Consider the following 20,003-nt stretch of genomic DNA (forward strand, 5'->3'; position numbering starts at 1 on the left):
TCGGGACGGACGTGCCGAGGGGCACCGAGGCCTCGCTTGCCTCCGTGCCAGCGCGGGGGCGCTGGGGGGGGCGGCGAAGGGGCGCCGCCGGCTCTGCTCGGCTCCGCTCCGCCCTGCTCGCAGCATGAATAGGCAGAGAGGGAGGCTCGGGGCTGACCTGGAAGCAGACGGCCGGCGGGAGGGAGCGAGCAGGTGACGGGCAGCGGGAAGGGAGGAGGGCCGTGGCGGCAGCTGTGCTCGGGGGGCGAGGGGGGCCTTAGCGGCGGGGCCACGGAGGCAGAAATACCCAGTAGGGACGGGGGTTTCTTCCCAGTATCGCGGAGTTAATGCAGCCCCAGGAAGGGAGCTACGTTGTGGGGGTGTCGGTGCCTGCTTCAAGCTGAATGAGGGTATTGGGTTTGTAGTGCAGCTGTGTCAACACCTCCTCATTTGGGAGCGCGACAGAAATGCTGGATGGTACAAAGCGGACGTGTGCGTTCAGCAATCCAGAACGTGAAAGGAGAGTTGGGGCTTTAAAATTCTGGCATGATGAATCTAGGCAGGGTTCAAACCCTTATAGCAAAAACATGATGTACTGCTGGAGAAATGCCAGTTTTGTTTCGATAGTACATAAATGGTTTATGTCTCTCCCATTCCTGTGTAATTGTTTCTGGTTTGGGGGATAATTATTTTATGAATTCTTGATTTTTTTGTGCTGTAATGTCTGGTTAAATAGATTTATTTGAGGAGACAACATTAAACTGAAACTTGCTTGTTTTAAAATCGAATTATAAGTAATTTCAAGCTCTCCATTCTTTTTGTCATTCTATTCAGTTCTGCTTTAAAATATTTTTAATTTAAATGCAAAGAACCCCTTTCCTTTCCATCTTTGTGAAAGACCTTGACAAAATGGAGGGGGAGAAATGGTGGTAGCTCAACTGTTTATTTTTTAATAATTCAAGTAGATTGAAAAGAGTTTCTTGCATCTCTCATTTGACACTAGAATTATTAGTAACAATAATAATTTACGATTTGGACAGATGGGATTAAACTAATATCCTTTTGGCTTTTCCATTGACTTTATACTGTGTCTTTAAGTTAGAAATAAAACAGAAAAATATTTTCTTCTTATTAAACTGAATTTGCATCCAGTCTGTATGTCATCCATAGAATTAGACATGAGTATTAATCTTGAGTTTTTCCTGCATTTATCTCAGTGGCTAATCTGTCTTAAGTATCCTTCCTTGCCCTCCGAGGATGGCTCCACTGTTACGCACATTATAAAGCATGCCATCTAGGCTGTGCAGTCCACATCTTTTATCTTGTAAGCTGATCTGTGCAAGGAGACCCCAAGCACATGTCCCGGTGCTTTCCATGCTACAGCATTGAAACCTTGTTTTGTGGATCTGATTGCAAGATTGGGGCTTAACTAGATATGGTATGTGAACATAAAAGATAGGAAAGCGTGAAAAGGAAATACAAGATTGTGCCTATTAGCTAATGCATACAGATGAAGGGCTTTAGGAACTTGAAAAATATCAGAAGCAATGTTAATTACCATAGAGTCTTATTGAAAATCAGTGTTTAGACCATGGTGCAATGAAGCATAGTTTGGTGATTGTTTATGAATGTAGCATGGTTCATTGTCTGGGTTTTTTTTGTGTTACAGACTCCTAATTCAAAAGTGGCAACATTTAACTCTTTAATAGCAGTGCTCATGTCCAAACATAAAAAGCTTTTCAGAGGAAAGTAAATACTATCTCTGTCTCACATGGGGGGCAACTGGGTGTTAAGGCTGAACTGTGGGTGGTTTTTTTTTTTTTTAAATAACTGAATCAGAAATGGAATGTGCGTGTTCTGCTCTCTCCATCTGGCTCTTCATCTGTTAGATTTGTTTCTATTTTGAAGAATGCTCTTAAACTGAACTGTTCTTTGCCACCTGAAGCAAGGAATAAACATTTCTTTTTCATGAGATAGATACTTTAGATAGCAATAAAATTAATGATAAAACTCTAGTGAAGCAGTATATTAGAGTTAAAGTGAACTTAGACTTTGCCAGAGTTAAGTTAACTCTAACATTAAAGTTTTCTTGGATTTTTTAAAATTTTCTTAAAATAAAACTTAACATCTAAAAATCCATTATACATCCTCAAATCAACATCATGGTTTTTTAGGCTGAATACTTAATCCATTAGTCTTCACTGAAATTATCTGATGCAATACCAAACTCTGCCATTATTAAGATTTTTTTTTTCCCTCAACATGACTTGTAGTAAAACACTACTTACTGTTAGTAGACTAGATGCTCTAATTAGTAACAGTTGTGTCATTTATCCATACTCTTGTATGGCCTAGTCCTTGTTTTGCAGGATATTTTCACATAGTGGTTTGTCTATGAAGTGAAAGTTGTTGAGTTGGTCAGCATTTCTGAGGTTTTTCAGGTGAGAGGTTGCCTAAGTAAAATAATCATCATGGAGGCGAGAGAGAATATTCTTTTTGGTCTTTTAGCAGTGACCTGCTAAACCAATATATATCAATAGAATCTAAAGGTCTGTGTTAATTTTTCTTCATATAGAATGGGCACCCAAGGCATTAGAATTTAAATTACCTTAGAATCACTTTAGAAGAGGTTGAAATGCACAAAACTTTCGACTGTACTTTTCTTCATATCATTACTGGTATTTTCAATAGTAGTTCTATTCAAAGTGTCAGGTTAGTGAGAATTACGTAGTTTAGCTATACAGTGTCCCATTTTTCATATATTTTTTTCTAAACCCAGTATTTATGTTGTTTTACAAGTTATTTATATAAGATTAGCTGCTATTGTTGAAGTATTTCAAAAACAAGCAATGAACAGAAAAATACCACTGTACAATAGGCAAAAAAAATTAAAACTCTGCTTTTTAGATTGACAAGAATAATAATCTTTAAGAGTATCCCTTTGTCATTTTTAATTACTATGCATTTCCTTATAAATCTGTGCTATTGCACACATGTCTTGCAGGGGAGCTACTCAGCTGGATATTAAATTTCTAATGGAATGAACAGAAAATATTAACGCTGTGTCAGAATCGAGGGTGTGGATTTGTTCTGTCTATAAAGAGTTTGTAGAAGGACTAAGCTTAGCCAAACAGAAATCCCTGCTTATATAGAGAATACTTACTCAACTGCAAAACAGGACTATAGCAACTCTTTTATAACTGCTTTAAGGCCTCAAACTGCACAAAAAGCAATGTAGAGTGATACAGATACGTAACTAGTACACACTGTGAAGTGGAGCATGCACGGGCCACTTGGAATTGGAAGTACTGACTGAAGAGTGCTGACATTGTTTTAAAAGGTTCTTTAATTCCCCTGACGTTGTTTAGTCTGTCATGCAAAGATTCAGTAGGATGAGGGTAGGCCTCAAGCAGTGTGAAAGTCCCAGATCCATTCAGTTTGTGCCCCCACTGCATGCCTGCATAGGATGATTAAGAAGCAGTATATTACTAGGCCCTGAATGATCATTCTTCTGGTAGAGTTTCGAGTGGAACTCCCTGGAGATGGTGGGAAGATTCATCTTTACCTTCAGCTGTAGATTTGTAATAGGCCTGGGAAGGTCTTAGCATCTTCTTTTTCTGTCTCTCTTTTTACTCTCCCTCCTTTCTTTTCTCTTTATTTTTTGTCTCCCTTGCATGTATAGATAACTGTGTGCTAGAATCAGAGTTAGATTAGTAGTCAACACAGAAATGCATATACATGTTGCAAATGCTGGGTGTATTGAATAATCCTTAAACTAGCTTAAACAGTTCAAAATGCTTCTCGAAGGCCGTTGCCACATTACTTCTGTGTTTAATTTTACTGGAGAAGTGTTGGATGAGCTAAATTTCTGTTCATATTTTGCATAATGCTGTTTTAGGCAGACAACACTGCATCTTTTATCACAGTTGTCCATTTTTAGAAGCAAAACCCACTTGGGGTTTGGGTTTTTTTGTCTTTGCTATACTGCGTACAAGGAGATCGGCATGTATTGTACCATTGTCTGCTGTTTGCATGTGCTATATGCATTCATTTTCACAATATACAAGTCATCATTGTCCATACAAGGTTTCTTTCCTTGTCGTAATTGTCCTTCTGAAACACTCATTTTAGAGTAAGTAGGCAAGATAAACAGTTTTTGTTGTTGTTGTTGCCAGAAGAAATTAAGATATGTTAAAAAGTTCTCTTAATGTTGCAACTGCTTTACTCTTCGTTTGCTTACTAGGGCTTTAACTAGCAGGAGTTCTGTGTGGTTAGGATCCCATTCACTTTGCAGAGACTTAAAACTTAGCCTGGTAACAGTAAGGTTCTGTTGGCCCAATACACTGCTTCCCAAGTTACCTTCTGCGCTTGAAGTGTAAAGTCCTGTTCATGCCAAATTTACAGGGCTAATTTAAGAGAAGTTGCATATAGTGGAAATTTTTATTGTTTTAAATGTAATTGGTTCTTGACTATAGAATGGCAGTGCTAACCAGCTTTAAATCTTCCTTGAGAAAAGGGGCTGTTTGGGAAAGTGTGCATAAAAACATTGTTGTAGAAAACAAAGTAGATTGTATTTGAGTTTGAAAAATGTTAACGGAAAAATAAGTATCATTTTTTATTCTAAAACAGGAGAAAAAAAGGTGCCTGTTTCTTCAGGTGGAGCTCTGACTTTCTCTTGAAACACACCATCAGTTAGAGACTTCTGATATTTTGAGAATTTTAACATTGATTTTCAGTATCTTTTAAAATCTGAAGGCTAACAGATCTTTCTAACATAGGGCAACTTTTAAATATATCTGTTCTGCTGCTTATTTTAGAGCACTAATTGGAATGTTGAAGCTTAAATGAAAAGTTACTGCCTTGTGACCACACTGCATCTATTTCTTAAAATGAATCATCTTTACTGTGTTGTGCTTCCTTTTTATCTAGTTGATCTTTTTCTATACTCTGTTCTGATATTTTTGTAATTGTCATCTTATTCTCTCTCCTCTTGTTCTTTCTCAGTATTTCTTTTTGTCTCCAGTTACCACTGCTGTTTCTGGTTTGGGGGGTTTTGTTTGGCTGTTTATTTCTCGGCACTACACCAGTATCCATTCTTGTGCATCTTCCTCATGCATAATCGAAAAAAACCAGCTCAGCCCATTGGCATCAGACGTATGTTCCAGGTTTATTTTTGAGTCTTTCAGAGAATAATTGGTGTTTGAGTTAATATTTTGATAGCATGTTATTAAATATACTAACTTGTTTAATCTTTGGTGAAGATTATCTCCTGGGCATTTGTAGTCAGGAGAACATTAGCCAGTAGTGTTCTACCCTAGCTGAAATCACAGACACACGAGCTAGATGAGGGAGGCTTGTCTTTTGGGGCACCTGTCAGCTTTGGATTTTTTGTTGGTATTGGTATTTTTAGGTCTCCGATTAATTAGTGCCTGAAAGTAGACAAATGCTGCCCTCAGCCAGGGAAGCAAGACTGGCAGACTTGTGCATGGCACTCACTTGGTATTGTAATACCCAGTGGGTGATTGGTAATTATGATTTGCGTGGAGGTGAACGGATTGTGTGTTTTCTGCATCAGGCCAGAGAGTTTTCCCATGTGTGTTGTCTAAAATTGGTGGTTTGCTGAGGAAAGGTATTTTTTTCTTGGAAAGATCGCTATTGTCAATGGAGCGTCAAAGGCTGAAGCGACTGGGAAGCGCAACTCCTCAGACTTAAAGGAGGGAGGAGAGAAGTACCAAGGAACGGGACAGAGCTGTGTAAGATGCTTGATTGTTCGTGTCTGTCCGAGGAGGCAAAACTGCATTGTAAATGTCTAAAATATATGGTCTAGCTGTGCCAGTCAGATCAAAAAATACTCCATGCACAGGTTGCAGTTATTACAATGCCCTTTGTATGAGTAAATAGTAGAAGAATCTGTAGGTTACTGTTAGGCAAACCAAACTTGAGAAAAATCAACCCCCTGCCTCCCTGCTCACATAAGTTGTTTCTTATAGATGTTTTAATGGAATGCAGGGGATGGTTTAATAAAAATATCTAGGTTTTGAGAGATAAGATAGATGATGGATGCTGTCATGTGATACTTCCCATTTTGAATGTAAATACAAAAGAGCTGCTAAAAATAAGCCTGTCGGTCCTAAGAGTTTGAAATACCTGGCACAACTCCCATATTGATTTCCAGTAAATCTAAGGACACTGGGAAAATTCCAAAGGACTGAAAGGAAGCTGTTACTGTGCCAGCCTTTTTAAAATGATTAATAGGGTGATTAGGTAATTATTAGCCTATCAGTCTAATGTTGATCCCAGGTGAAGTAATGGAGTAGCTGATGCATGATGTGACTGAGAAAAAAAATGCCAGTCAATAAGGATTTCTAGAAAAGATAAAAAATAAAAGCCCTCTATCTGCTTAAGTTATTGGGACAGATTAAAAGACATCTTTCTACATTTTTGACTTCTGTAAGTTGTGTATTGTTCTGTTCCTAATTTTACATGATTAGAAGTAAAAATTGCACAAACTGATCAGCACAAAAACTGCCTAACTGGCAGGATAGGCTTGATAGAATGTAGTTTGAATTGATAAATAGTGACAGATTTTGTTAGCTCTGTCTCCACTTCTCGTGTTGCTGCTTTCCACTCTATCTGTGATTTTAGCTTTTAGGTACCGTTGCTGATATTTGTGGGTTTGCTTGCTTTTTTTTTTTTTTTTTGGTATGGCTTTTTTTCTCAGTGTGAAATTTTGTATTCTTTGCTATCAGTGCAGGCGTGTGAGTAGATGAGGGGATTTTAGCTGGGAAGTGAGAGCTCTTAAACCAACTTGAAATCTTGAGGAATATGAGCTCTTAGTATGATGCTGTAGTTGAGAGCTGCTTTGAAGCTTGGATATGCAATGTGGAGGTTATACTAACTCTGCCTGATACTGCTTTAGGAGTAACATTTCCTCTGGCTTCAGCAACTCGGGGATTTTATTATCAAAGTGAGACATGGTTGAGGAGCCATAAGAATTAAGAGGATGAAAAAAAGATAAGTTTCTTAAATCTGTTCCTTCTGTTTACACATAGGTAGTAAAACAGCAGGACAGTTGAATTCTTTGTTGCTTAAATTCTTAAGATCACATTTTCCTTTCCAAAAATGTGTTTTGATTCAAGCAAAAATTGTTTCAGACAAGTCTGGATTTGCTTTTCAGGAGTTTGTAATAGGCAGTCACATTGGATGCTTACTGGCTCTGCAAAAAGACGATTCTGTTTTGGAAATTACTTGTTCTGTAATGCTTGATTTTTATGGGAATTTAAGAGAAACTATGCTTGTACTTTCAAATATTGTACAGAGAAGCAGTGCACTTAATGTGTTAGAAGTGCTGTTTGCTGTTTAAGTGAAACAAAAATAACATAAAATTTCTTTCTGAGAGTTTCACTTCCTCCACTTTTGTCACCTTTCCACTGATCTTTGCTCCTTCAGGAATAAGAAACACCACAAGCTTCCTGAATTGATTCATCATTGCTGCATTTTAATAGAGTTTATTGCTCTGAAACAGGCTGCTTACATCAATATATTTAATAACAGCTCAGACACATCCTACAGGTGAAACTTCCCAAAGCAGCTATGTATTTGATTGCCACGTTTTATTAGATTTGCAAAATATCTTCAGCTCAACTCTTTAATCTTTTTTTCTTCTTTTTTGTTTTTGGGGTTTTTTTGAGCTTGAAGAAAGCACAACTTTGCAGTAGTGTCTCAGGTAGATTAAGAAAGAAAAGCTGCAAAACAGATTTGCACTTAACAAAGTAATGTACAATAGCTCCTGCCTAATGTGATAAGCTCATGTAGCCACTTGTTTCACTGACTCAAAATCTTTTTTTGCAAGTGCATTGTTCTTGTTCTGGTATTACTGAATTTTTCTGCCAAACAGAGTTCATTCTAACTGTATTATCTAAGTGACCTTTTTGTGATGTGTACCCTTTTTTTCTTTTATTTCAGCATTCTATTTTAGAATTATAAACCTGCCTTGGTTTTGGTAAAATTTAGTGAAGCTGTTAGTGTCTGTATATCTATAGCATGGTTATCTAGGGCATGATTGTTGTGGTTCTGCTTTACAACTGTCTATTTCCATTCAAAAAAAATTTTTTTTCTGACTAGTACTATAAGTATCATGTATACTAATCTCGAATGAGAATACGTGGTTATCGATGATATGTTATTTAATACTAGTTTTTGCTCAAATGCTTAATGCCTGCTGCTAGACTCTTCAATCTTTTTTATCATATATATTCCTTGGATTAGAAAAAATGTTACGATATTTTTGAAAGAATTGAAAAAAAATCATCAATTCTCCTTTTGTATCTGTTTGTAAATGTAGAGAGAGATTGATTTTAAAATAAGATCCGTTAATAGAGATTCTCTGCTCATTGTCTTTAGCACCTGCTGTTCTAATAATCTTACAGGTTTTTGTAATGTTATTCTTTGTTTTCACTTACAAATAAAAATGTATGAATAGGTTTGTAAATACTTTGTGTCAAGAGATTTTAATCAGTGCTACATACATACTCTTAGTGCAAGTGATAAACATAAACTAATTGAAATGTCCTTCTAAATGAAGATGTTCTTTGCAAAGGTGTGGTTCTGTTGTGAGTGAAACTAACACACCTACGCATGCCTTACAAGCAACCTTACAGGGTATATGGTGTGAGTATAAAGGTCTCAATGGTGCTGTTGCATGGATCCAGAGTGCAGCAGTTGGCATAAAATCATAATCTTTTGCTGGAGCTGAAGAAAGCTAGAAAATCCAGAGTCTTAACTCAGCTTGTTTCACTTGGCTAATGGATTGTGGAGTCAGTGCACAAGATCCAGTATAGGATTCTCACAATCTGGGAAAGTAGATAGGAACAAATTAACCTTTGCTTTCACTGTCTTGAAATGGAAACAGAGCTTTGTAACTGCTATGAGTAAAACCACTAGAAAAGGATATGTACATCTGCATAAATATTTGAGGGCTAGATAGAGATGGCTAAGTACCTAAGAAGTATGACTAAAATCTTCTTTGCCTACAGTGAAATGAAACACTTCTGATGTTTTCCACTTGTGGGTTAAGACACAACACTTTGTTTTGTATGATTGTGTTCATAATTATATGTACAAAGAGATCTAGAATGCTTAGAAAATTTTAAGTAAAAATTTTTTTCTTTGAAATAATTTAACGCTTGCTGTGACTATAGGAAGATAGACCATGATGGTCAGTGAGACATGGAGGAGCTTTGGGTTCCCCTCTTAGATGCTGAGAGGAACAGAAGAGGGGATAAGTTTGACTGGCATCACTGCATTTTGTGTTGTATTCTTAAGCTCCAGACAACATTCTGCGCTCAGATTCGTAACCCTGAAGGAAGAGCAGCGCTCGTGCCTGTCTTTACTTGATCCTCCTCCTTTTCTTGTAAGAGCAGAGGTTGGTCCTCCATCCTTTCAGTGATGAACATCAGGCAGGTGGCACGGTACTAAGATGTTTCTTACCTCTACCCTTTGGGTCACTGTTTCCAAAACCAGACCAGAGGGCTGGGTCTGGGCAGAATACCCTCACAACAAAAGGAAGAATCATTGTTTTTAAAGCACAGTAATGTATAATTTGAAGACCTGTTAAAACAAAGTTAGGATCTTTTCTAATTTATTACCAGTATGGATAAAACTTAAGGAAAATGCGTAACTTCAGAAGTTCTTCTCAAGTAGAGCTGGTACCTGAGGCAGCGCATAAAATAATCATTCATAACTCTGACTCATATAAAAGACTTCTGACTCTGACCTCTGTAGAGGTAGGAATGGCCACAATAGTTTTGTGTGTCCATGACTTAAAATAAAAAAATTCATAGCATAAATTTCGCATGTCATCTCATAGATGCTTCTGTGATGATCAGCATGGGGTGGGGGGTATTTACATTTGTTCACAACTGGATTGCCTAGAAATATCCACAGTGTTTTGCACTGACTTCTGAAACATGAAGAAATTTCTATTATTTTGATATGAACAATAGCTAGAAAGGCCAAGTATCCTTGTACAAAAGAGAAGGTGATTTTGAAAAGTTTTTGACTGTCGTAGTTTGTGTAACAGTGTTTATTTAATCACATCTGTAAGATAAAGCTCTTAAAAAGCAAATAGAAGGGGCAGGATTTCAGTGCAATAGAAAGTATAAGTAATAACAGTTCATTATATCTATATATGTTTAAAAAAATCTACCTGCTCTAGTCAGTGGAGGTATGTTTTTTCATAATAGCTTATTCTAAACTTTCAGTAAATACTGGAAATAATTACTGCATCCAATAAATACTGAACTAAATGCCTTAATTGTCTTGTTCTTTGCTGCCTTGGTAAGCGGTGTTGAAAGAAGCACTTCCTTGTAACACAGTGTACAACAAGGCTGGAGATAACTGAATTCTGTAGTGTTGACCTTTTATAAGTAGTTTACCACTTGTCTTCTGTTTTCAACCTGAGAAGAGAAGGCAAGCTTCTCGTATGACTAGTTGTTTTAATTAAGCAATCTGTACTTTCAAAAATATTTCCTTCAGATGCAAGTAAAAGGTAGGAGACAGAAAAGTAAATGTTTCATTGTATTAGTCTTCTAATGCATATGTGCTGTAAGGAAGGAGGCAGCATTTGAGCTTTCAGAGTACTGTAACACTCATGTCTGTGTTCTGTTCATTCAAAAATTTTAGTTCAAGCTGCTTCCTATATCAGAATCTAATGGAGAAGTTGGAAGATCTTTAGTAATAGCGTGGTCACTTTGAGAGTTTCATTTGAAAGATCTGCCTTCATAACCTCCGATTTGACATTTGAGCTTTTCATTACAAATAGGCATTCTTCTTCCAGGCAAAATTACAAAGCTGATATGATTGTAACCTTTTTAGAATAATAACACAGATGTAAAAATAAACCTAACCCCATACTTTTTTGTTACTCAGTCTTTTTTTTTCCTTTGTTAAATATAGTTTGACAAAACTTATACATAAACCAGATTTAAATGTAATTACTATCTTCATGTGTCTTGAAAAGAAACTGTTAGGCTTTTCCTATGACTTGGAGCTATGGCAGGAGGGAAGTCGCATTGTATTTTTTAATTAGAAGTTTACCAGTGGCATAATGCATGTCTACATTAACATGTGACCTTTAAAGTTTTAGTGTTTGAAATGGCTGTCTTGCAGTGTTTGTTTTCTTTTTCTTTTTTCATTGCTACTTGCAGACTGCTTTTGAAGTTACTGTAGTGAGCAGGCCAGCTAACAGGAGAGAGAGACATATATATTCGGTCTGTTTCTCAAGGAATCGTGGAACTAGTAAGGATCTTGTATTTAAGTCTGAAATAAAGCTTAGTAATTCTGGAACTTCTAAATTACCTTTTAAATAACCCATTTCTGAATGAACAAGAAAATAATTGCACTCAGATATCTACAGCAAAGATGAAGGTAAAAATAAGATGTAGATTTCCTATTTCTTATTTCAAAACAGTGAATGCGAGTAAAAGATGAGACCAGATCTTGCTCCCACATCTCACAGGGATCTTTCATTTTGATTCTAGCTGTTCTTAGAATTTCACACTGCACAAGAACTTACTGTCCTAGCCTTTGTATTTAGTCTTCAGTGATTCACAGTATTGGTTGCTTCACAAAAAGTTGTATGAAATCTTATCATGGACAGTGAAAACTTTCTAGCAAATGATTGCTGCTGCCATTGGAAGATGATCTAAAAGCAGCAAGGTTGCATTGTTCAGGGTATGAGAAGGATGACTAGATAAACAGTTGGATCAGTTTTAATGCAAAAAAAAAAGCAGTCAAAATAAACATCTGTTTTGAGGTAAATATGCTCACGTGCCTGATTTTTAAAATAGTCATCAATATGAGCCAGGATTTACTTCATTCCATGAGTCTATTATCTATGTGGGCAATCTCTCAAACTGAGATTGTTCACACACAGCTCTGCAGAGTTAGATTTACAGAGGTCTAGATGTCTGAGCATTTGCATATCTGTTCAATATTTGTTTTAGTCCAAATGGCGGACAGGTTTTTTTTTGAATGTTAAATTGACATTGAAAAAACCCTAATCACATTATAATTACAGCAAAATCTATCCAACTATCTTTGTTGGATAAGGCCATCATTTTTAATTTTGCCTTTAAAAACTTAGCCTGGGCTGTCAAGAAAATGTTTGTTTTCCTTTAGCAAAAGGAGTGACACCTTTTGATGCTCTGAAGCTGTCATCGGTGTAGGATTGTTGAAGAGCTGCAGAAGTTCCTTTTCCAATTGCTCTGTATCACACCTATTTAATAACTTGTATGCTTTTGTTCATGAAGGACAGCAGAGGTATCTCTTTGCTTTTCTTGATTTGAGTAGTGTGACACAATTGGTGTAATAGTAGCTTGTAGCTAGCTTTAAAAAGCATGGAAAGATGGTTCATCACTGCTATGCATGTGTGCTTACTCCTGAAAAATCTTTGAGAAAAAAATGTTTGAAGGACCGTGTTACATGACAAAGTGTTAATGAAGTGGTTGACTATGTGAAACGTGGACTTCTAGCTTTTGTTCCTGTTGCCAACTGATCCTCAGACAAGACTGAGAAACATAATGATGGTCTTGTTCTCCTGCAGGGACAGCCTATTCTTGCCAGAATAAATAAAAAGCATTAGTAAAACATTTTCTGTAGTCTTCAGTTGTGGGCAATTGAGCAAGTAGAACATGCGGCAGAAAACGAGAGACATCTCAAGAAATAGTCTCAGTAAGTAGGTGGCTGTCAAAAACAAATGTATACATGCTTACATATAAATGTCCGAAATCTTTAAAAAATGGTCAATTGAAATATCAGTGGTTTTAAAATGAGGATACTGTCCTAACAGGCCAGGAATGAGGAAGGATAATTTGTAGAAGAGTCTTAATTTTACAGCATTAATTAAGTAGGAATGACTGTTTAATCTGTTTTACTTTATGTAAAGCTTAATCATGTTAGGTAAATACGCCAACTGCATTGACAAGTAACACTGACTTGCAATGTATTGAGCAGTTCTTGATTTGTTATTGAGCACTGCCCAGGAATTGACTTAAGATGTGACTACTGGTCCATAATAGAGAGCATTATTACATGCTCAGACATATGCTAAAACATGCCCAGATTCAGCTTCATAGCACTCACAAAAAAGATGAATTAAAACACTAAGATTTTTTATTTCAAAAAGAGAGTAATATAAAGATGAAGAAGCTTTGCGAGAAGCAAATTGCTTAGAGCTAAAATGGTGATTCTTTGTCATGCGTTTTGTTAATGTTTAGAGCAAGCCTATACCAGCTATCAATAAAAGCTTATAAAAAGCTGATGATTAAGTTAGTACGAATAAATAGCAAAGAAAAAGAGGCTACCGGAAGTAAACAGAGCCTTGAAAATGTGAACCCTTTTTCCAAATGGGAAGGAAAAAAAGAACATGAACTGTAGAGAATGAACTAAATCCATAATAAGCCAGGGCAGAAGAGATTGTTAATAAAGCTGTCGAAGGAGACCAAAATGCATGTTATATATGGAAGCTGAGGAATTTTCCTGTAGTGGAATGTTTCTTTACAAGGAAAGAGTCTTGTGGAGCTTTCCTGATTTGAAGTTGCAGTGGAAACTAGTATTAACCAGTTAGGTTTAGAAGTCCTAAAGGGTCTGTGATCTGAAATTCTGCTTAACACACTCTGTAATCTTAAAATTTCATTGGTAACAAAGGAGTGGGAGGAACTAAATGCGTAAGCAGCTTTTTTAAAAAGTGTCAAGGGAGTAGCAAGTCTGAACTGTAGTAAGGAATAATGTCGGTAGAGAACAGAATGAGTACCTGTGCTGTAGTGAGGAGGAATCAGCACAGGCTTTATGGAGGGCAAGTTGACCCATCACAGATTTGTAAAGCAAAGTCAGTAAGTGTGTAGATAAGCATACAGTAATCCGATTTTACAGAACACTTCAGTTTCCAATAACCTTGACCAGGTCGCTTGCAAAGGTTCTTAAAGAAACTGAGCTGTCAAAGAGTAAATATTCTGTTTTCACAACAGAATGGTATTGGAGTTCTGGAGAGCTTTGTGCTGATCTGGGGTGAATTGTGAGGTGGCAAAGTTTGACAGAAGAATATACTTAGAGGAATGAAAACAACCCGTTAAAACCTGCAGTTGTGCTATACTGACCTACCTGGTGATGAAATGGCCGAAGTTTGGGTTTGACAAGTGCAAGCTAATGCATATGGGCAGGAGGGAGGAAGTGGAGGAGGAAGATAGTCCAAACTGTGCATGCACAACCATGGGCTGTGCATGAGATTTTTATCCATGAGGAAAAAAATTTGGAGTTGCTGTGAGTGGTTCCATGAAAATACTGATTCCTCTATTAAAAACACAAATAGGAAAACAAGAGAGAACAAAACAAGCTGTTAGACCACTGCATCTGGTGTATTCACATCTGAAATACTATGTGTAGTTTTGCTCTCTCCTGTCTCCCAAAGAGACAGCAGAATTAGAAAAGATGCACAGCAAGGCAACAAGGATGCTTGAAGGTAGTAATGTCTTCCGAGAAGGATTAAGTAGATTACGCCTCTTGTTCTCTGGAGGAAAAAAAATAGGAAGATTGATGTAATGGAAGCCTGTAAGATGTCATAGTGGCATAGACATGGAGAGCGTGATTACTTATAGTTTCTCATTATACAGATACGGAGAGCTTCTAAAGAACTCAGCTAGTTTAAGGCAAAAAAAAAAAAATCTTTCGCACAACTTTTAATTACATTGATCCAAAAAGTTTAAATGGTTTAAAAGGCAATTAAGTGAAAATTTAGCAGGAGTTGTCAAACGTGAACGTACAGTCTTTGTGCAGAAAGCAGCAGAACTACAGATGCTGGTAGGGAGGGGACTATTACAGATTATAAAAGCAGGGCAAAAATACTGTATTTTCTTACGCATATGCTGTTGGCTGTTCTTGGAAGCACACTACAGGCTAGATATCAGCGCTAAGAAAAATTTGCTCTTGCTCTATCTTTGTGGCCAAGTCAGTTTGGTGTTTTGGACTTGCTCTCCCAGTTTCTCAAAGTTTACATGAGGTTTATGTTTGAAAAAAATGGGATGGGGATGGTCTGTCTTTGTATCTTTGGACACTCACCTGCTCAAATATTTCATCAGACATAATTAGTTGCTTTCATGCTTCTTTGAAAATGTATTTTGGTGTAGGTCTGCTACATCTGTAGTTTGTGGTGAAATAGTTCTGAAGAGGGTATTCCTGAAGTTTTCAAATATCGATACTAAATTATCTTTGAATTCTTTTTTTTCCAATTTTATGTATTAAAATGTGTGTTTAACTATAAAGGGAAAACAACCTTTTTAACTGAATAGACTGAAGCTACTGCATACAATCCCTGTTTTATGGCATGCAGTTACAATGAAAATACTGCCTTTCTGTGAATGCCATCATGAACTGAAGACCTACTAATTCAATGTAGGTGTAAAAAGCTGTGTTGTAGATGAAATAGGGAGAGCAGCATGCTTACGTAATACAGGGAAAGCTGAGTTGCTGCAAAATATGCTAATAATTTTCTAGTTTATAGTTTGGGCCTTAAAATATTAGACTCATAAGCCAAGTACATAGGCGAAAAGATCATTATTTTTGCTTCGTACACAAGTTTATGTCTTAGTACTACTATACCTAAATTGTTATGTTTATAACTGTAATACTGTTCTTAAGATATAACAGCATAGGTGCTGGGGAAAAGTTGATTGAGAAACTGGCTTTGTGACTGCAGTTAGTGTTATCTGTCACTTGTTCTTCTTTTACTGAGTTGTTGATTCTGTCATGGGAGCATAAACTCCTGAAATAGGACTGAGCTGAAGAATAACATGCCTAATGTGAGGTGCCTCCTCATATTCCGCTGACTGTATTAACCAGCTCTCTGCTGGCTTTGCAGGATGGTTCAGCACATCCTAACAGACACATCTGCTGGTCTGCTACGCAGGCTTCTTAGCTGCTGGTTAGATGGACAATCTTCACTTCCAAGAGCTTAGATACATGGCATACATGAAAACACTTAGATTGAAACATCTTAATCTCAAACTGAATCCTGTTCTTAATGCAGTATTTCATGTTTACAGATATAGATTGTACTGATGTTTGGGATGCTTTCCCACTTGTCAATGCAAAAATAAAAAATGTTAGTATCAACTGAATCTTTAGAGTGACTCAGGTAGCTAAGATAATTGTTAAGCCTTTTATTTATCTCATTGTTTGATTGCAAGTGAATATTGAAGAGATGTCCTTGTGTCACAGAAGTCTTTTGGAACTATATATTTGTATACGGTAAAATGATGGAGAAGTCTAGATGGAAAGGGACCTCTGGAGATCACCTGTTGAGAGCAGGGCCTTAGATTAGGTTATTCAGGTGTGCTGAGGTCAAGCTGAGAATATTCCCAGTGAGAGAGGATCTGCGGCTTCTCTGGGCAGCCTACTCAATGTTTAGTTATTACAAAAGGTAATAAATAGGCAGCAGCATATCCAAATGTGCAGAAGTTTCTCTCTTACGGGGATGTATGCAGTAGAAGAATGCAGTAATTATATTGCAAAGGGGTGAGGTAATTTCTTACTGTCAGGTCTTTGTTCTGTGGAGTCGGGCTGCTTATGTTTGCCTACTCTGAACTTAAAGGTCAGACTGAAAGATGATCTTCAGAGAGAAGCTTGTTGTGTCCTTTCAGATGAGTTACAAATCTTCAGGATTTTGTTCTGTATGTATTTAATTCCAGATAAGCTTTTTCAGACAGATGGAAATGATTCGATTGAAAACGCTTTCTCCATTTCAAATGAGATTTTGCTTCTGCATAGTCTCTTATCTTTGTATTTTGGCAGAAACTCAGGCTTTTCCAAGCAGAGCATCAGGGACGTGCTTGAGTTTTTGATCTTAAAATGAGGGGAAACTGGCCTAATCTATTTAAAAAAAGGGGGGGAAGCCTTGACTTCACTTGAATAAGCACAATAAATATTAGCAGAAGTTTCTTTTCTTTGTAAGAAGTGATACTACACTTCATCTTTCATATCTGATAGTTCACACCAGTAATACTGCACATAGCTAGTTGTCTGGTTTGCCTGTACTTACGAGTTTCAATTTTAGCTTTTCAAAATAAAAAAGAAAACTCTGCATAGTGTTTGGCTAGCTGGGAATGCCTTCGATACAAAGTTTATCAGGATGTCTGAAGGAGGGAATAGAGGAAGAGGCCAGAAGTATATCTGTCTTCTGATTATGGCTTCATTGGTGAGCTCTGATCTGATTCAAAGTGCCAGTTAAAGGTTTGTGGTATATTCCATGTTCTGTTAAAATTCCCTTTTTGAGTTGTAAATTAGATCTAGACAGCAAAAATAACATACTGTCTATGGAGACACCTTGTGTGTGTGTGTGTGTGTGTATGAATATATACACAGTCAATTTCAGAGAGATATGTAGTCTGCAGTTGACTGTTTTCTTTCTACTAAGAACAAGAAATAGCTATATCATAAGAGTCTCAAGAGGGGGGAAATGAAAAAACCTAGATCCAGGCTTGTTCCTTAAAAGATGCATCGAAAGCACTGGGGCTGCCTTCGACTTTTCTAAACTTAAGAGGGCAACGTATGAAGCTGCTGTGGCAGATTGTTATTCATGATTCATCTTCTCCAGAACTAGGCAAGCATTTCACCATATTAGACAAGAGAGGCACTGGTTTCCTTGTGGCTTGGAGGAAGCGTAAACTCACTGTGCTCAGAGACTGTCTGCAGTCCTGCCCTTACGTGCCATATGAGAGAGAATCCTGCTCACTGAGGCAGAGACTCAAGTGAAGTGCTGAGAAGACTGATAGAGAGGAGGAGTGGATGTACTGAGTCATTTCTCTCTCTCCTGAGTTCTCTGTTTTCCCCTCGATAAGTATGTCGAGAAGCTAGTACGTCCCGTCAGTTGAATGAGGTAAATACAGATTTTTTTTTCTTTTAGCTTGCACAAGCTATTCTAGAGAGACCAAGACGAGTTACTTAGTACTTTAGAATGATGTTAGTTCCTGTGACCTCCTCAAGGTTTACCTGTATACTTTCTTCTACTGTTACATTTCAGTGCAGCTTCTTAAATTCGTAACGAAGTCAATGAGTGCATTCTTAAATCTTCCTGGTGCGGTTGCAGGTACTTCCAAGAACTTCCTGCACGCAGAGTGCTTTATAACGTTGCGTTGCACGGCATAGTGGATGTAAATATAAAGCCTTTCTTAAGTCTCATTTTTATAAAGACTTAATTTTGCTAATTATAATTCCTATTTTATAGAATTTGTAATTGGTAATTAGTTTTTTATCTTGTTATAGGTTGGTTAGATGGCAGCTATGATTCATGGTAAGAGTATTTAAAAAGTCAGAACAATTCTTGAGGCAGATGAGCTTCTTTTTGTCTCTAAAGACTTCTGCAATGCTTTTCTGTCCAGCAGATTGGTATTTTCATGAAAGTGGTGATGTCAGCCTTCTCGTATACTGATCTGAAACTATTGCATGTAGTGGGCAAAATTACTACTGCTGTAAATGATAGTTATTCAGGTCTCAATTGTAATATATCATATGATCAGACTCTTCTAGGGGTCTGCCCTAATTGGGTTTTTTCTCTACACTGTTTTGTCCTCCCATATTTTTTAATAAAGAAATAAATTACCTCCCTCAGCGCACATTTTCATGTTTCCATTTTGCATTTCATTTTCTGTTCTTTCTATGATTCTAGTCTGTTAGAATTAACACCCCATCGTTCCCCAGCAGTAGAAGTAGTCCTGGATAAAGCATTTTTCTTCCCCCTCCTACCCTCAGCCACATGATAAGATCAGATGAAGGAACTGTTCCATATTAAGGACAAAAAAATGAAAAAAGAAAGAAAACTAGTAACTCTTTAAAGTTTTTAACTTTTTTAATCTGGTGTCATTTTTCAACTGGCAAAGTCTCTGTGCACACCTGCAATAAACTCTCAGACAATTGCACTGGCATTTTATAGTGAGGAGGATAGGTGATTTTAAGTAGCAAAAAAGGCTTACGCCATTTTACGTATTAAACGACATTCTAAGTTTTCCTTGCTGAGTAGCGTTTCCTTGTGCAGAGTGTTTGTCTGCCTTTGATAAATATGCTGATTTCTTGAAAGCAGGCCTCCCCCCCCCCCAAAAAAAAAAAAATCAGTAAAGGTGTCTGAGCAGACTTAGCTCAGTTGATGCTGTTATTGAAGTGCAGTGCTACCCTTTTTTTGGGCGGTAGTTGTTGACATGTTTGTATTCTGGGGTAGTAGCCTCTGGAAGTAGGACTTACACAACTCCTACGAATTTTAACTTAAGAAATGAGAAAGCAGCTAAATACTCTATACATGTTATTGTGAATATAAGGATGACTATACAGTGGCAGACTTCCCCCCCCCCCCGCCTTCTCCTTTCCTCCCCCTTTACCTGACTAAGAAACATTGTCCTTGCTATGCTTGCTTCGCTACAAAAAATACTAATGCTGATGAAACAGCAGGTGAACTGTGTACAGTTAGGCAGTATGCTTGTTCCGGTGCACCTGGGGGCTGCCGCTGCGGCGGACAGCATCTTCTAGCCCATCCTTCCTGAAACGTGATGTGATATAAAGGAGTGTGACAACTGGAGATCATGCAGCTATACAGTGACCTAAATTAGCTCGCTGACCCAATGAAAACTAAAATTACCAAGCTAATTTTAATTTCACTTAGTGTCTTGTCAGTGACGGTGTGAAGAGGAGTGTGCAAATAAGCGTCAAGAGGGAATGTGGCATCGGACTAGCCACCTTTTTCTGGTGGTGAGTTGAGCTGGATAAAGTGTATTGGCGAAAACGTGCTTCTGAGGCTAGGTAACTGTGGTTGGTAAGAAGCCAGATTGTTTGTATACTAATGTATCTTGTCAGCAACTTTTTCTACTAGTTCTGAGCATGAAACCAATATTTGGGGTGAGGGTGGGAAGAGGCATGACAGAAGTCTGAGGCAAGGTATTTGAAGGGTATGCACTGCTTGACAAAATAAACATACATGGCTATCC

The 20,003-nt window shown here is 37.5% G+C and overlaps 1 protein-coding gene across 2 annotated transcripts in view; it reads left to right on the plus strand.

Moving 5' to 3' along the window:
• Positions 1-20,003, plus strand: part of ARFGEF1 (ADP ribosylation factor guanine nucleotide exchange factor 1) — a 91,013-nt gene that overhangs the window by 817 nt on the left and 70,193 nt on the right. The window contains exon 1 of one of the 2 annotated variants that reach the window (XM_064507431.1): positions 133-192. The exons of the other annotated variant lie outside the window; for it this stretch is intronic. The gene's annotated coding sequence lies outside the window, so the exon portion shown is untranslated. Of the gene's footprint in view, positions 1-132; positions 193-20,003 lie in introns of those variants that run through there. 2 annotated transcript variants of the gene reach the window in all.

Source organism: Dromaius novaehollandiae, chromosome 2, assembly GCF_036370855.1.
Source record: "Dromaius novaehollandiae isolate bDroNov1 chromosome 2, bDroNov1.hap1, whole genome shotgun sequence".
Lineage (NCBI taxonomy): Eukaryota > Metazoa > Chordata > Aves > Casuariiformes > Dromaiidae > Dromaius > Dromaius novaehollandiae.